This window comes from Cetorhinus maximus, chromosome 17 (genome assembly GCF_964194155.1).
Source record: "Cetorhinus maximus chromosome 17, sCetMax3.hap1.1, whole genome shotgun sequence".
Taxonomy (NCBI): Eukaryota; Metazoa; Chordata; class Chondrichthyes; order Lamniformes; family Cetorhinidae; genus Cetorhinus; species Cetorhinus maximus.
This window is the reverse complement of record NC_135895.1, coordinates 37,810,810-37,816,218: the sequence shown is the minus strand read 5'-3', so window position 1 is coordinate 37,816,218 and position 5,409 is coordinate 37,810,810.

Genomic DNA, 5,409 nt, shown 5'->3' with positions numbered 1-5,409 from the left:
CCCCTGCTTGTCCCTCCGTCCCCACCCCATCTTCCAATCCCAGCCCCAGCCGCGTATTCACTATACCCCCTGACCTTCCCCTCTCCGATGCTGAACGTTCAGTGCTCAGCAAAGGACTTAGTTTCATACCCTTACGCCGTCATCTCAATGAATTTCGGGCTCGGCATTATGCTGAACTATTCTTCCGCCGTCTTCGTCTCCGTGCTCACTTCTTTGGGCAGGAGTCCTCTCCCCGTTCAACGGATCCTTTTACCCACCTCCAATATTCTCCCTCCACCTGGACCCCTCCCTCTGGATTCTTACCTTCTCTTGATCTTTTCATTGAGAACTGTCGGCGTGACATTAGTCGTCTCAATTTCTCTGCTCCTCTCACCCATTCTAATCTGTCTCTCTCTGAACTTACTGCACTCCGTTCTCTCAGGTCCAACCCCAACATTGTCATCAAACCCGCTGACAAGGGTGGTGCTGTTGTTGTCTGGCGCACTGACCTCTACCTCGCGGAGGCTGAGCGTCAACTCGCAGACACTTCCTCCTACCTCTCCCTGGACCATGACCCCACCACAGAACATCAAGCCATTGTTTCCAGGACTGTCACTGACCTCATCTCCTCTGGAGATCTTCCTCCCACAGCTTCCAACCTGATAGTCACCCAACCTCGGACGGCCCGCTTCTACCTCCTACCCAAAATCCACAAACAGAACTGTCCTGGCAGACCGATCGTGTCAGCCTGTTCCTGCCCCACGGAACTCATTTCTCGTTATCGTGACTCCCTTCTCTCTCCCCTTGTCCAGTCCCTTCCCACCTACATCCGTGATTCCTCTGACACCTTACGTCACATCAACAATTTCCAGTTCCCTGGCCCCAACCGCTTCCTCTTCACCATGGATGTCCAATCCCTCTACACCTCCATCCCCCACCTGGATGGTCTGAGGGCCCTTAGCTTCTTCCTTGAACAGAGGCCCCAACAATCCCCATCCACCACTACTCTCCTCCGTCTGGCTGAACTTGTTCTCACACTGAACAATTTCTCCTTTAACTCCTCTCACTTCCTCCAAATAAAAGGTGTGGCTATGGGTACCCGCATGGGCCCCAGCTATGCCTGTCTCTTTATGGGGTATGTGGAACATTCCTTGTTCCAGTCCTACTCCGGCCCCCTCCCACAACTCTTTCTCCGGTACATCGATGATTACTTCGGTGCTGCTCCATGCTCCCGTCGGGACCTGGAAAAATTTATTAATTTTGCTTCCAATCTCCACCCCTCCATCATTTTCACATGGTCCATCTCTGACACTTCTCTTCCCTTCCTTGACCTCTGTCTCAATTTCTGATGATAGACTGTCCACCAATATCCATTACAAGCCTACCGACTCCCACAGCTACCTCGACTACAGCTCCTCACACCCCGCTTCCTGTAAAGACTCCATCCCATTCTCTCAGTTCCTTCGCCTCCGTTGCATCTGTTCTGATGACGCTACCTTCAAAAACAGCTCCTCTGACATGTCCTCCTTCTTCCTTAACCGAGGTTTTCCACCCACGGACGTTGACAGGGCCCTCAACCGTGTCCGGCCCATATCCCGCGCATTCGCCCTCACGCCTTCTCCTCCCTCCCAGAAACATGATAGGGTCCCCCTTGTCCTCACTTATCACCCCACCAGCCTCCGCATTCAAAGGATCATCCTCCGCCATTTCCGCCTACTCCAGCATGATGCCACCACCAAACACATTTTCCCTTCACCCCCCCTGGCGGCATTCCGTAGGGATCGTTCCCTCCGGGACACCCTGGTCCACTCCTCCATCACCCCCTACTCCTCAACCCCCACCTATGGCACCTCCCCATGCCCACGCAGAAGATGCAACACCTGCCCCTTCACTTCCTCTCTCCTCACCGTCCAAGGGCCCAAACACTCCTTTCAAGTGAAGCAGCGTTTCACTTGCATTTCCCCTAACTTAGTCTACTGCATTCGTTGCTCCCAATGCGGTCTCCTCTACATTGGAGAGACCAAACGCAAACTGGGCGACCGCTTTGCAGAACACCTGCGGTCTGTCTGCAAGAAAGACCCAAACCTCCCTGTCGCTTGCCATTTTAACACTCCACCCTGTTCTCTTGCCCACGTTGTCTGTCCTTGGCTTGCTGCATTGTTCCAGTGAAGCCCAACGCAAACTGGAGGAACAGCACCTCATCTTCCGACTAGGCACTTTACAGCCTTCCGGGCTGAATATTGAATTCAACAACTTTAGATCTTAAACTCCCCCTCCCCCCATCCCCACCCCGTTTCTCCCCCCTCCCTTTTTTTTTCAATTATTTATATAGATTCTTCTTTTCCCACCTATTTCCATTATTTTTAAATCTACAACTAATACTTTTAGTCTTTCCACCCCACCCCCACTAGAGCTGTACCTTGAGTATCCTGCCATCCATTCTTAATTAGCACTTTTCTTAGATAATATCACCACCTTCAACACCTCTTTGATCCTTTTGTCTGTGACATCTTTTGATTATCTGCTCCTATCACTGCTTGCTTATCCCCACAACCACCCCACCCTCAACTTTTCTCTCCCCCCGCCCCCCCACCTTAGACCAGCTTATATTTCACCTCTCTCCTAACTATACTTCAGTTCTGCCGAAGGGTCACGAGGACTCGAAACGTCAACTGTTTTCTTCTCCACCGATGCTGCCAGACCTGCTGAGTTTTTCCAGGTAATTCTGTTTTTGTTTTGGATTTCCAGCATCTGCAGTAGCTTTTAGCTTTTTGTTTTTATGTTGTGTGTGTGTTAGGTTGACTGGAACATGGAACAAAATGCAGTTGACCGCAATTTCACAATAATCATTGTATGGAATTCTTCCCACAGCACAGTCTTTAATTCGACCAAGTCAAATAGCTCTGTGCTCAGAAGGGAATTTCTGTCATCAACGCCTATATCATCTTCTGTTACATGGTGCACTTCGTTAGTCACCACTCTAACTAACCCTACTCCATACATTTCATGCTTTGGAAACAACGACACAAACACTGCATAAAGTATGTTATATAACAGTACCATCTAGTGCAAGAGAAGAGAACTGCAACCCAAGAAATTACTGCCAAACCCAATAATTCAGTTTTCATGCAAAAACAATTTTAAAAAATGAACTGAATTACAGAATGATACATATAACACCAGTAAAAATTCTAGTCATTTTAAAATAAGTTGTAATAAAAAAAGAATTTGATTTATTCAGTCAGCCTTGGCTCAGCAGCAGCACTCATCTCTGAGCCAGAAGGTCATGGGTTAAAGTCCCACCATATGACATATGGGGAGCACATAAAATGATGGTATCTAAGGTCTGACCATTGTTGGAGGTCCCACTTTTCAGATCCAATGTTAAATTAACATTCTGTCTACCATCTCAGGTGAGCGTAAAATAACCTGGCCAACATTTATTTCTCAATAAACGCCTTCAAAACAGACTTAACCGATCATACATATCTTGGCTATTTGTGGGATCTTGCTGTGTGTAAATTGCCTACTGCATTCACCTACCAAACAAAAGTGATCCATTGACTGTAAAGCACCTTGGAACATCTGAAGTACTGAAATAATGGTAAAAATTCCATAAGTCATGTGGGCAAAAATAAAAAGGAATTTAATTTCTACAGTCTGAATAAACCAATGGCACTGCAGGGAACTGTACTTGAACTCAATCACAGACTATGTGTGGCTGCCCAGACACCTCTCTCCGTACACAGAAAATAACCCACAGTTCCAGCCTCAGCTTGTATCATACACATACATACCTCTGTACAATGTAAACCCGACAAAAATCTCCACCAGCTTGTGGTTGCATCTATACAACAGTTCAGTAAGTAACATTTTCTACTGACCTACAACCTGCGCATAATGCTCAGGAGCCTATTAAGAACAGTTGTAATCTTGAGAGTAGATTTAATAACCTGACAAATATGCAAGTACTGGTAACCAGTAACACCAACCCAGCACGTAATAGTCCTGCCTATTCCTGTAATAAGAAAGCATTCTTGCTCATGGAGAGTAGTAGACAATTACATCACCAGAATGAGGAATCTAACATCTAACCAGCAATTTCCATGACAAAAGTGAGAAGAACAGCTCATGAGCTTATTTGTTGTATTATGTATCTATAACCATCAAACTTGTTAAAATGGAAATTTGACTAACACAAAAACCTTTATTTTGAAGCACAAGGAGCGGAAGTATACGATTAATAGTGGAAATCCATGCAATATAAAATGTAAAGGATGAAATCTCAGCATTGGGATCCCTTTGAAAAATAGAAATAACCAAAATTAATTAAAAACTTGAATTTATGAAACACCTTTAATGTAGAAAAACATCCAATGTACAGAGGCACACTTAAAAAGAAAATGGATGCCAAGCCATCGAGATATTAGGATTGGCAGTGAAGTACTTGGGCAAAGAGATAGGTTTAAGGCGGCTTTTAAAGGAGATGGGGAGGACCATATGCAGAGGGGTTCAGTGAGGGAATTCCAGTGCATTGGGTTTACTCTCACCTCTGAGTTAGAAGGTTTTGAGTTCAAGCCCCGCTCCAGAGACTTAATCATTTAATCTAAGCTGGTAGTTCATAACGGTACTAGAGTGTTATTGCCAGTTAACCTTGTGAGTTTAAGGGAGAAATGTTGGGAAAGGCACTGGAAGAATTCTATCATGAGATGTCCATCTGAGCCACTGTAAGTGCCAAAGAGAATCTTGGTTTTTCAGTGCAGAAATTCTTCAGCACTGTAGTTGAGAATCAGCCCAGTTTATGGCTCGAATCCTGGTGCAAGACTTGAACTTCACAACTGAGCCAAGCTGGCATGAAGTAATTATTATCAGTAAGTGCATTATCATAGTTTTAAATGGTGATCACCTTTAATAAGAAACTAAATCACATGAAACTGAGGTAATATTCCTCTTCAATGATGAAGTGTGCTGATAAGGTCTCAATCTTGGCTCAGTGGTAGTACTCTCACCAATGAATCAGAAAGATTAAACTCCACTCCAGAGTTCTGAGCGTATAATTTAGGATGATGCTCCTATGTGAAAATGCTGTATTTCAGATGAGGTTCCATCTGCTCTCTCAGATGGCAGTAAAGGATCTCATTATATTATTTGAAGTGTATGTGGATTCTCCTGGAATCCAGGCCAACATTTACCCTCAATCAATATTACTAAAAATAAAGATATCATGTTATTTATCTCATTGTTGTTTCTGAGACATTGTTATGCCTCTTCTGTTTTCTACATTACAACAGTGACTACACCTCAAAGTACTTCATTAGCTTTGAGATAGTGAGGGCACTATATAAATTCCTTCTTTTTTTCTTAATGCCTTCTGTATGTGCTGCTCTGTAATTAGGAGGTTTCAGATTGAGAATTAAAAAGAAAAGCAAA